The following is a 14,266-nucleotide window of genomic DNA, read 5'->3' as shown; positions in this document are numbered from 1 at the left end:
AAGCTCAAGAATACTTAAAAGGATTATCATCATCAACAACAAAACACACAAAGGTATATAATATTCAATTTGTCTTTAACAAAAGACTAACAGAAAATCTTAAAAGCACACATGAAAAAAACACACATTACAAGTAGGCAAACAAAGAAAATAATGACAAATAGACTTCTTTTCAAAAAGCATGGAAGCCATGAAAGCGTGGCATGATGTCTTTAAACTGATGAAAGGAAATACAAAAACAAACAAGCAAAAAAAAAAAAAAAAAAACACTGTCAATTCAGAATATCCAGAAAAAAAAATCTTTAAAAAATGAAGGAGAAATTAAGACTCTCCTGGACCAGTGAAATCTGAGAAAATTAAGTGCTAGCAAGTGTCTACTACAAGAATGTTTATAGAAAATTTTTCATGAAAGGAATTATAAAACCAAGGCAGAATCTTGGATAAACATGAAGAAATAAAGAGCACTGTAAATGAAATAAATGAGATGCAAATGTTTAATTTAAATCACTCTTAAAGGTAAATGTCTGTCTAAAGCAAAATCATTAGCAATCTATTGAAAGTTCATAGCATTCATGAAAGTAAAAATATAGGACAAAACTAGCACAACACACAGGAGGTAGGAATTGAGATTACAGTGTTGTAAGGTGTTTATACTATGTATCAAGGGGTATAATATTATTTTAATATAGATACTGATTAAATAAAAATATATTCTAAACTCTAGGGCAATGATTAAAAACATGTTTTCAAAGAGTATGTATAGTAAGTCTATAGTGGAGATAAAACTGAATCATAAAAATTGTTCAAACTACTAAAAGGCATTAAAAAAGTATAAAGACAGGTGGACCAAATAAAAAACAGCTAGTAAGGTGGTAGATTTCAGTAATCATATCTAGATGCATATTAAGTTAGAGTAGTATAAACACACCAATTAAAAGACAAGGATTTTCAGATTTGATTAAAAAATGCTGTTCAAAAGAAATCTCACTTAAATATAAAGATGTCAAACTAAAAGGATGGTATGAAGTATTTCCAGTAGTTAAGATCATAGAGGTAGAAAGGAGAATGCTGGTTGCCAGGTCCTGGGAGAGGGGAGAATGTGAAGTCATTATATAATGGATACAGAGTTTCAGCTTTATAAGATGAAAAGAATTATGGAGATGGATGATGGTGATAGTTATGTAACATTATGAATGTATTTAATATCACTGAGCTTTTCACTTAAAAATGGTGAAGATGGTAAATTTTATGTTATATACATTTAACACAGTTAAAAAATTGAAAAAGGAAAAAAGAATGGAGAAACATATACCATACCGATATTAATCAAAAGAAAGCTGGAGTATCTACATTAATATCAGGAAAAACAGACTTCAGAACCATGAACGTTATGAAGGATGAAAAGAAGGATTAAATAACAACATAGGCATCAAGTCTCTAAGAAGACACAGCAATCCTAATCAGGCATTTGCCTAACAATAGAAATAATGAAACAAAAACTGTTAGAACTGGAAGGTAAAATAGCCAAATGCACAGTTTTAGCTAGAGACAACAACACTCTTCTTACAATAGTCGATTGAACAAGAAGACAGAAAATTAATATATACACAGAAGACCTACAAAACATTATCAAACAGTTTAATCTAATTAATATGTATAGAGGACTTCAATCAACATTTTTTCAAGAACACAGTAAACACTCCTTTTTAAAGACACATAAAACATACACCAAGATAGATCATATCTAAAAATGTATGTACTTAAAAATGTTAAATAATAAAAATCATACAAAAATATTTTATGAAAGTAATAGAATTAAACTAGGAATCTATAACAGAAATCGTGAAAATCATAAAATATTTGGAAATTTAACAACACACTTCTAGTTATCCTTTGAGTCAAAAAGGAAGTGTCAAGGAAAATCTTAAGAAAAAATATTTTGAGCTAAATGAAAATAAATATACACAACATCAGAATTGATAAGATGCAGCAATATCAGTGCTTAGGCATAAATTTATAGCATAAATGCTAAATGCTAAAATCAGAAAAGGTAAAGATTTCAAATTAGTAATCTGAACTTTTAAGAAACTAGGAAAAAAAGAACTGAAAATTTAACTGAAAGAAAGGTTGTTCAAGATTTGAAAATCAATTATTGTAATCACATTAGGAGACTAAAGAAAAATATGATCATCTCAAAAGATATTAAAAAAAGATAATCTGATGAAACTGAACATTCACACATGATAAAAACCTAAGTAAATTGGGGATAGAAGGGAATCTACATTTATTAAAATAACAATAAAGATATAATGCTTTGTCAATAAGATAAGAAACAAAATAATAATGTTCTTCCTCATTGCATAGATTCAACATCACCCTGGAATTCCTAGTCAATGCATTAAGGAAAGGTAAACTAAAGGCTAACAGATTCGACACAGAAAAAATAAATCTGTTTCTCTTCACAGGAAGCATGAATATCAGAATAGCCCAATGTTTAGGTTAACATAATCAATGCCCAGAGATCTCCCTAAATTAAGATGTCATTAAAAAAGGAGTACGTTTAGTTATTTTTGTTATTTATCTCATGGCTTGAACTGTGAGAGGTTTTGCATTCAGAATCAACAGAATCCACCTAGGGCTTCCCTGGTGGCACAGTGGTTGAGAGTCCAACTGCCAATGCAGGGGGCATGGGTTTGTGCCCCGGTCTGGGAAGATCCCATATGCCACGGAGTGGCTGGGCCCGTGAGCCATGGCCGCTGAGCCTGCATGTCCGGAGCCTGTGCTCTGCAACGGGAGAGGCCACATCAGTGAGAGGCCCACATACAGTAAAAAAAAAAAAAAAAAAAGAATCCACCTAGCACACCGAAGAATCTGGAGGTATTATTATTTTCCACTAGACTCTTTTATTAGAACCTACTAGAAATTAGATTTGTTTGCTATTCCTGTAATGCAAGGTCCTCAGAATTTTATTGAAATTTCTTCCTAGAATCCTTGATTCTAGGAGAGTGCTCTCTGCTTGAAGATATAAATAGATAGTTGGGTAGATAAATAAATAGGTAGATAGATGATAGATAGATAGATAGATAGATAGATAGATAGATAGATAGATAGACAGATAGATCTCCTTATGTAGACCCTGGTGAACATGGAGATTTGAACGATTATTGCTTACCAAGATTCATCAGAGTAGCAATATCTCATCCCTATGTGGGAACATGAATAGCAACAAGAATCTGCTTTCTGTTTCTGAAAAACAGATCTTATATACGAACTGCAAAAGGCATAATTTGCATAATCTGAGGTGAAGAGTGGAGTGAAATAAGAAGATTCTTGAGAAATCAATAAGAAGGAAAGATTTCTTCTTTTTTCTTCTTTAAAGGAAGGGGCTTTGGTTATCTCTTCACTCCTGAACAATCCCAGCTACAGTCTCAGCAACACCTTGAAACTTGTGTCTTCATAGTCCAGTCCAGGCTCTCACAAATGCAATATTTTGGGTGATTAGGAACTTGCCTGACACTTTTTCTATGCTTTGAGTTGTCTTGCAGAGCTTTAACTTAAGGTATAACGAGCAAAATGGCTGTAAGATGTCAGCAATTGAAAGGTTTTACATAAGGGATGACTTTTCTTACACATCCATTTTAAAGATGTATTTGCTAGAGGATTTTAAAAATGGATCCAGGTCACTTTTGTCTGCCTAGATTTGATTCTGTTGCAATCAGGAGAAGCAGATGTACTGCTTAGAAAGCATATCATAAAATGTTACCAAATCTTTAGATTTAAGATATTACAAGTAATAACAATACATACATAAAACAGCTTAATGGATTAGCTTTCATTCATGGTAAAATATACCTAATTCAGAAGCACATGCACACAACCAAGAATATATATAAGCCTTCATTTAGTTATTGTCTTTTAGGTAAGCCTACTTTTGTTCATAATGGTTGTGTAAAGACAGATTAGAGGAGTCCACATGAAAGTATTTATTTAGTCTTTCATGCTGGGTTTTTGTATCTAGAACACAAGAATGATCATCATAATTATAATTTATCATTTCACTATGGTATACAAGTAGCCAGCTAGTGGATAAAAAAGGAAAGAAAAAAATGGTAAGTTTCTTTTTTTTTTTTTTTTAAGAAGATGTTGGGGGTAGGAGTTTATTAATTAATTTATTTATTTTTGCTGTGTTGTGTCTTAATTTCTGTGCAAGGGCTTTCTCTAGTTGTGGCAAGTGGGGGCCACTCTTCATCGCGGTGCGTGTGCCTCTCACTACGGCGGCCTCTCTTGTTGTGGAGCACAGGCTCCAGACTCGCAGGCCCAGTAGTTGTGGCTCACGGGCCTAGTTGCTCTGCAGCATGTGGGATCCTTCCAGCCAAGGGCTCGAACCCGTGTCCCCTGCATTAGCAGGCAGATTCTCAACCACTGCGCCACCAGGGAAGCCCCCAAAATGGTAAGTTTTAAATAAGGAATGTACATAAATTATTATTATTATTATTTTTTGCGGCACACAGGCCTCTCACTGTTGTGGTCTCTCCCGTTGCAGAGCACAGGCTCTGGACACGCAGGCTCAGCGGCCATGGCTCACGGGCCCAGCCGCTCCACAGCATGTGAGATCTTCCCGGACCAGGGCACAAATCTGTGTCCCGAATCTGTGTCACCTGCATTGGCAGGCGGACTCTCAACCACTGTGCCACCAGGGAAGCCCCATAAGTTAATTTTTAAAGGGACTGTTAAAAGTTCCTTTTAAAAAATTAAAGATTCATTGTCTTAGAGAATACAGAGTTGAGGCTGCAATTGCATCTACAACTCAACACGCATGCTCATACACACATTTAATCTTAAATGTACCCTTACAAAACCACATGCAACGAGTTTTTTTGATTTATTCTACTGAAAGTGCAGTTCAGCCTCATACTCCATGCTTGTCATTCTCTAGTCATGCTCTTTGTTGCCTCCCAGCCTTCACTCCTAAACTTTCTTCCATCTTTACCTGGCTAGGGCTGAGACAAAAAATGATTCCTTCAAAGAGACATCCTCTGACTTTCTGATTTAAATTATGTAACTCCCTTCCTCCAATTATTCCTTCTTATCTTTATTGGTCTTTACCTATTCATCTGTCTATTGTTAAATACTCGTATGCCTCTCTATATTGTAAATTCCATCCTGATAATATTATTGTGTGCTTAGTTAATCATTTTGTGTTCAGGGTCTAGCAGAATTGCTGGCACTTAGAAAATACCACCCTTAACTCCTGCTCCTTGCCTAATCTTCCTCATTTTAGGGAAGAGAATCAGGACAAATGATGTGCCTCCCGTTTTTTCTCACTTCTTATCCAAACCATTGACAATTACTGCAAGCTCTACCTTCCACTACACACTACCTTAAAATATTCACTATAAATTGTACATCTGAGTACTTTTCACTCCCTTTACCACTAAAATGCTAATCCAACTCTTTACCGTCTACTGCTTAGGTTACTGCAATAACCTCCTAAATAGATTATCTGCTTCCCTCTCACTTCCAATCTCTAGAAACATTTTCCAAGAACCTGGGTGGTCCTCTAAAAATATAAATATGATCATGTTGCTCCTCTACCCAGATCTCTCCAGTGTCTTCCCATCACACTTAAAACAAATGAAACATTCTTCCAAAGGTTAACAGAGCTCTCAAAGATCTGCTTTCTAATTGGGTTTGGATCTTATAGCTCTTGCTTTTGCCCTCCCAATCCAACACACTCTTCAAACTGACCAACAGACATCCACGTCAAGGCCTTTGCAGTAATTGTCCCTTGTGCTGTGAACCATGACTCCTCTGTTCATTAGGTCTTTGCTTCAGACCTAATGAGCAGAGGAGATCAGAGAAGTCTTGCTTGTCAATCTTCTCTAAAAGAGTTCCTTCCACAAGCATTTCTTCCATCTTATTGGGTTCTTATTGATATATAACACATGAAAATTTAAGGTGCAAAATATGATTTGATTTTCCACCATATTTTCTATCTGCAGTCTGTTTCTTGTCTTTTTATTTCATGCAACTTCATATTTTGTGTCATTTAAATATTTTTGTTTTTGTCTCTTTTCACTACAATATAAGCTTTGAAGAGTATGGACTTATTTTTTGTTTTGTTTTGTTTTAATTCACATCTAATTTCTAAGCAACAACTAGGTTCTCTTTGAATACTGTTGAATGAATAAATAAATGTTAAACAAATGGATCTTTAAAATATGAATGAATAAATGAATGAAAAAGTGAGTGCATGAATAAGTTAAAACTGACAAATTGGGTTGTACAAGCAGTCATTCTCTTTGGCAGGCAATAAGCCTCATCCAAGGAATAACAAACTTCCATGTTGAATGTTCTGGTGTAACAAATATGCATCTATGCATCTAGACTTATACATATATCCATAATATTTATTTTTTCTACTAGTCATTATGCTTTTCTATGATATCACTTATCTGCTTCATTAAAAAAGATCCTGAATTTTTATAGACCATTATATCCTGTCCAATATCATTTGCCAAACATTCAAGATCTTTCATAATCTGGCTATGATCTGCTCTCTTTATCTTATTATCAGTACATTCAATATTAAAATCTCATATCTCTCTTGAATCTTGAGAAACATTAAAAATAATGCTCTAACCAAGCACCCACATCTTGGTTTCTAACACCATTCTCCAGTAAAAGAACCTGGAGCTCTTTTGAAATGACTGATCCTAGGACTGGGGCAGGGACTATATAAAATGATCCTAAGCATCTTGTAAGATCAGAAAGCAAGAAAGTGCTCAAATACAAAATTTACCACAATAATAGGAATATGTCAAAGGGTCACAAAAACCAACCAAAGGACTGCTAATGGCCAAAACTGGAACAATCTTGCAACAAAACAAATTAAGTAGAACTAGGTTATAACCTAAAATAGAAAATAAATATCCTTGAGTCTGTACTGATACAAATAAATAATTGAATAAATACATAGGGAAGAAGAGACAAACCTCTCATGCAGAAGAGTTGCAAAACAGTTGTGTATCTACTCTGCTCTCAAGGAGGTGGAGCATACCTCTCTATTCCTGAAGTTTAGGCTGTATGTAGGCATATCTTTCCAAAGATCATAAGATGAGAAAAGGGAAGAAGAGTAAATTTACAGTGGAGAAACCTGACAAACACTACCTCAGCCAGGTGATCAAGGTCAACATCAACTGAAGTAAGTCATGTTACAAGCATGTATCCTTAATATATGATGTGATGAGAATGATACTTTACTTCTCTGGCCTTATTGTCCCCCAAACTCATAACCCCAGTCTAAGCATGAAACATAAGACAGAGAGGAATTATCTACAAAATATTTGACCAGTATTCCTTAAAAACAGTCATGGTTGTCAAAAACAAGGAAAGTCTGAGAAAGGGCAACATTCCAAAGGATGTTTAGAAGACAAGATGACTAAATGTAATGCAATATTCTAGATGAGACCCTGAAACAACAAAAAAGGACATTAGGCAAAACTAAAGAAACCTCTATATACTACATCTTTATCCATTCATCTGTCGATGGGCACTTAGGTTGCTTCCATGTCTTGGCTACTGTAAATAGTGCTGCTATGAACATTGGGGTGCATATATCTTTTTGAATTAGAGTTTCCCCTAGATATATGACCAGGAGTGGGATCGCTGGATCATATGGTAACTTTAGTTTTAGTTTTTTAAGGAACTTCCATACTGTTTTCCATAGTGGCTTCACTAGTTTACATTCCCGATATTCATATGCTGAATATTTCTAAATCAAGTAATATTTCTTCTCCTGCCATATTTTCATTCACACAATAATTTTTGAAAGATCCATGAGTTTTCTTATTTCATTGAAGTAGAAAGATACATTATCGTAGTTCATTTGGAGGAGCTTGATTATCACCCAGACTATGCATGCAGCAAAACCTTATTTTGTTTGTAAAGTCCAATACTATCTTTCACTGTTGAACTCCCTGTCATTCGTGTCACACCATGAGCTACTACAAAATTTTTTTTTTGTCCTTCAGAATTTTGTATGAACGGTCTGTTTTACTTTGACCTTGGAGATCTGACGACAACACAGCATTTGAGCAAGGAAATAACTTGTTCATATTTATTCCTTCCTTAGAGAGGAGAATGCTGACAAGATGATATTGAATCAGACTCAAAGCCAGCTAGTTTGTGTCATTAGCTTATATGCCAAACAATATCTTTGCATTTGGCCTAAAAACAAAGAAATTTTTTAACCTCCTAGTGCCATATTTCTTTAATAGTTTATCCTCCTCAGCATCATCATTTTACTACTACAGAGATGACACTTTAATAAGGCTTCCATTCCATGATATCTTTTAAAAAGTTTGGCTTTAAATAGGAATAATTAATCTTAATAAATATAAATAAATTCAAGAAATGTTATCCCTAAAAGCTTTTGCAGTTAACAACAACTTTTAATAAGGTTCACATCATCTAGAGCTTAGAATTTGTTTTTTTTTTTTTAAATTTAGATGTAATTCACACGCAGTGAAATATACAAATCTTTTTTTTTTTTCTTTTTCTTCTTTTTTTTTTTTTTTGGCCATGTCATGCGGCATGCGGGATCTTAGTTCCACGACCAGGGATCAAACCCATTCCCCCTGCATTGGGAGCATGGAGTCCTAACTGCTGGACTGCCAGGGAATTCCCTCGAATTTGTTTTTAATGCATACCTTTTACTATTTAATATATATTTTTAAAATTATTGAAGACAGCAAGAAACAAATTTTAAGTGATATTCACAAGACTCAATGAACATTTATATTTTCTTGAAGATTTTCCTGAATTGAGTTTATTTTTCTTTCCTGTGTCAAGAACTTCTTTACATTAGAAGTGTCACAGTTGGCATAATAATGTACAAAACTTGGCAAACAATACATTAATCTGCTTGGCAATGTACCAAATTACATCTCAACCTCCATGCCAGAATGGTAATCCTCTTATGTTTGTAATGATTGCCGTTAATTTGTCATAATGGCAGAAACAAATCTGTTAGCATGGTTCTTGACTATGTAACAAACAGCAATGTTCTAACTTTGTTCTGTTTGTCTGCCAAACCATTGACAGTGACTCATTCATATTGACCAGCTTCATTGTTTTTGCAGTGTTACATTATAATGTTTTGTTGTACAGGGACACATACATCACAGGATCAATTTTAATGAATTTTTAACTGAAATTTTCAACATTAATTTCATAATAGTTGTTAATAGCTAGTCCTCTGGATTATGACTGACTTGGTCAGAAGTTCAAAGACATTTATTGTTATAAAGAATTCTCCATTGATCAAATGTCATTCAGTGTCTTTCCTTCTGCTATTAGAAACTCTACTAATTTGCTGATGGGTCATAATTGAAGACATAGTACACTTATACTTATTTGTTGATTTATTTTATACATGAGCAACAGTTAAAGCATATGGCATATGTTTTTCAAAAATATCAAAATATTTAGTTATCTTTTCAATCACCAGCATCACCTGTGTTTCTAGAGTGCTTTAGAGTTGACAGTTTTCAATAGTATTTTAGTCATTTGGTCCTCACAAAACTTTGATAGCCTGGTGGCAGAATGGATAGATAGATAGATGATAGATAGATAGATAGATAAGTAGATAGATAGATAGAAGTACTCAAATGATTCTGACACATACCAAGTGTTGATGATTACTGCTCTAAAGCAATTTTATCAAATGGTTTTCTGAAAATAGATTTAGATTCTTCTGTGGACATGAATGATGAATAGCCTGAGATGAGGGCAGGAACATTAGAAAAAGGAAAACTAGTTAAACAAAAAGTAAAATTGACTCTTTCTTAATTATGGAGTAACTCCATGGGAACTGGAAATGTTACTTTGACACCATCTAACATCTTCTTACTCAATTTTCTGAGGCCTGAAATTCCACAAAGTATTTTTTTTCTCTCTTTTTTTTTTTTTTCCTTCCTAGTGAAATACAAATACCCCTTCAGGGAAATAGCAATATCAGGTCCTATCAGTCATTTATTTCCACCATTAAGTGAACTGATTAGATCATTTCTTGAGAAGAGGATTTGACATGGTAAATATGTGGACAGAATGAAGTTTATCACTTACGCAAGACAGAGCACACTGGGATGGAGAGTGGAGGCTATGAGATTCCAAAGACAGATATTATTTCTTGCACATATTTTCCTAGCATTGCATTGGATGATTCTGCAAGTTTTGGTTTCACTTCATAGCAGTTGTTAGTAGGATATCCCAGAGATGAAGGTTTTGCATCCTAAACCTTTAATCATAGACACTATGAAAGAACCTCTTTATCCAAGTGCAAAACCACCATTTGCTCTTTACAGTTCCCATAGCTTGGCTCATTGGTTATGGGGTTCATCCAGTTCTTTCACTCATCCATCTATCTGGTACATACTTCATGTTAAGGATACAATGACAAACAAAGTAGAGTCCCTACTTTTCAGGACCCTAGGAAAACATACTTATAAATGCATAATTATTGACACAGTGTCATGACACTATATTAAATTACAGGTAAGGAGCCCAGTAAAAGAAGATTTATTTTTCATTTAAAAATTGGCTTTACCAAAAATTCAAACTGGGTAGACCTTCACTTAGAAGTAAAGGGGTAAAAAGTATTGTAATCAGAAGAAATGAAATGAGCAGAACAAGTCCAGAAAAAAGTATGTCTTTAAACAATTCATCTTGGTAGAATGTTTGTCTTGAAGCATTTTTACTACAATATAATTAAACCTTCTCCCCTAGTGTGTTAGTTTGCAATTAGAAATTTAGATAGGATTTGCAGAAATAAAGTATAGAACTACCAAACTATAGGACAGGATTTGCATTTATATAGTCTTGGTTAGGTTACTGGCTCTCTCACTTTTAGACAGATGCCATAAGGTAAATTACTTAATCTGAGTGTCAGTTTTCTTCTGTAAAATGGGACTGTTATAATTCTTGTATCACATGATTGTGAGGTTAAATATATAACATATGTGAAGGACTTACTGTGGTGATTAGTTACTGTTGGAGCCCAGTAAAAGCTGGATGCTGTACTTACTGTCATTGAATAACTTGATATTCTACAGGCTGGATGTGGGTTACCTGGAACAAGCCATGACAAATTCTTACTAAATCATAGGTTTGCCTAAGGCTGGTCTACCTGTAAAAAAGTCACTTCAGTTTATGTGTGAAAAAAAAATGATTATTTTAAAAACTTTATTTAAAACTGTTTTCTTCAAAATATGAGGGTCTCACTATTAGAAAATGATTTTATGTCAGTAAATGGCCATCAATTTAAATATGTTTAAATTGTATATAATCAAGTGCCTATTTTATAAAGAAAACAAATAATATAGAGGCCCAGGAAAAAGAATTCTAGGCAGTTATTAAAAATAAATGATTATATTTTACTATAAACATTTAGAATAAGTTTATTCTGAGCAATATTTACTAAAACTTTCAAGTCCTTATTGTCACAAAGTATTAAGTTTCACATTGTTTAGATACTTCCATTTCATACACTGTGAGACTGCAATCTTAAGTCCTATGGAATTTGATAAACTTACCATTTACTTGTAAATTAATTCAACATTGGGATCCTAATGTAATGGAATAGTTAAAATGTCTCCCAAATTGAACAATTTACTACTAATAAGAGACCCACTGAATCTGAATTGCACTAGACATGAAAATATGTCCAATGAGGTAACTGCATTTATGTATCATTAATATTTTAATGGTTCAGTCAATATCAGAGGTTTTTATGGTACTATAAATCTGCTTCTCTAAAGCTATAGGGGCTTTCAAAAAGTACCTTTATGTTTATTTATTGCCCCAGCAGAAGAAAGTATGGTTACATATACAGAAACAGGTAAACAGATTTCTAGAAATAAAAAAACATATAACAGAATTTATCTGATCATTTAAAAAGCAAGTGCAGTACAAATAAATTAAACCAGTAAGGCCTTTTTTTATGAAAAATTCAAAAGTAGACAAATGCATTTTCATTTCATGATGTTGTAAATATAAAGATAAATTAATAACTGCTCTTTATATAAAAATGTGATGATCCAGGCTCCAGAGTATAGGTACTTCAAATTATGTCAATACATAAATGTGTTGTTTTCTGTTACTGCTCATAAAAATGAGAGGGGGAAGGAAGAAGCTTGTCTTTCCTTGAAACACTGAGTCTCTGATGTCTCCTACTTGTTTACTTCATTCAATAAGTGTCTCTTAGAACATTAAATTGTACAGTATTTGTGAATGGCTAAGGGAAGATTTTATATGTAAGAGTTCAAGATAAATCACAATTAGAAAATCTAATTTTCAAGAAGGGACTTATTGTTTCTTTACTTATTGGAGGACTTCATTTAGCCATTTTTTAGGATAGATTTTTTTAAATTTTATTTATTTATTTATTTATTTATTTATTTATTTTTGGCTGCATTGGGTCTTCACTGCTGCGGGCGGGCTTTCTCTAGTTGCAATGAGCGGGGGCTACTCTTCATTGCAGTGCATGGGCTTCTCATTGTGGTGGCTTCTCTTGTTGCAGATCAAGGGCTCTAGGTGCGTGGGCTTCAGTAGTTGTGGCACATGGGCTCAGTAGTTGTGGCTTGTGGGCTCTAGAGCACAGGCTCAGTAGTTGTGGCACACGGGCTTAGTTGCTCCATGGAGTGTAAGATCTTCCCAGACCAGAGGTCGAACCCATTTCCCCTGCATTGGCAGATTCTTAACCACCGTACCACCAGGGGAGTCCTTTGGGATAGATTTGCAATTGAAAAATTTCCTTCATTTGAGAAAGTCTTGATTTCCCCTGTATAACTGAAGAATATTTTTACTGTCTATAAAAGTCTAGGTTGAAAGGTGTTTTTTTTAAAAAATATTGTTTTAACCAGAACTTGAAATGTATTGTGTTGTTTCCTCTATCCCCAGTGGTTTCTGATGAGAAATTGACTATCATTTTAATTGTATTTCCCTTTATAGATAAGATGATGATTTTCCCTGGTAGCTTTCAAAATGTTTTTGTTTTTTTTTCATTTTCAGAAGTTTAAATATATATCTTATCATGGATTTCTTTCAGATTATCCTGTTTCGATTTAGCTCAGCTTCTTGAATTGGCAGGTTTATTTATTTAGCCAAATTGGGGGAGGTTTTAACCATTATTTCTTCAAGACTTCTTCAGCCCTTCCCTCTTCCTCTTCTCCTAGAATGTCAATCACACAAATGTTGGGTATGTTGTTCTAGCTCCACAGACCCATGAGTCTCTGTCATTTTTGAGTTTATTTTCACTCTGCTATTTTGATTGTGTAACGTCTATTGTTCTATCTTGTAATATATCGATCCCTTTTTTCTGTCTCCTCAGTTCTCCTTGAGCCTATCCACTGATTTTTTAAAATTTCAGTTATTGCATTTTTCAGTTCTAAATTTTTCATTTGGTTCTTCTTTATGTCTTCTCTTTCTTTGCTGAGACTTTCTATTTTTACATTTGTTTCAAGTGTGTTCTTAATTGCTCATTGAAGCAGTTTTAACATTACTACCTTAAAATCTTTATCAGATAAATCTAATATTTCAATCATTTAGTGATAGCATCAATTGTCATCATAGATTACATAGATAGATGTCATAGATTATCTCTTTTTATTCAATTTGAATCTTCCCAGTCCTTAGTATGATGAGTGATTTTCTATTGAAATCTAGATATTGTGGGTATTTTGTTATGAGACTGGATCTTATTTAAACTTCTATTTTGGGACTTCCCTGGTGGCGTGGTGGTTAAGAATCTGCGTGCCAATGCAGGGGACATGGGTTTGAGCCCTGGTCTGGGAAGATCCCACATGCTGCGGAGCAAATAAGCCCGTGCACAACAACTACTGAGCCTGCATGCCACAGCTACTGGAGCCTGTGCGCTTAGAGCCCGTGCTCCACAAGAGAGCCACTGCAATGAGAAGCATGCACACTGCAATGAAGAGTAGCCCGTTCTCACTGCAACTAGAGAAAGCCTGCACACAGCAATGAAGACACAATGCAGCCATAAATAAATAAATAAATAAATTCATTAATTAAAAAGAAAAAACCTCTATTTTAAGTAGATTCCTCTGACACCACTCTGGAAGGGAAAAGGAATGTTACTTCCAGTTGGAGAGAGTAGTTCAAGTTTTTTACTAGACCTCCATTGTCATCGAAGGTAAGAAGGCTCTTACTGCTAGCAGGAGTGAGATTTCTGGTCCCTATGTGTCCC

Source organism: Mesoplodon bidens, assembly GCF_964165515.1.
Source record: "Mesoplodon bidens genome assembly, chromosome: 17".
NCBI classification, from domain to species: domain Eukaryota; kingdom Metazoa; phylum Chordata; class Mammalia; order Artiodactyla; family Ziphiidae; genus Mesoplodon; species Mesoplodon bidens.
Note: the sequence above shows the minus strand (reverse complement) of the source record.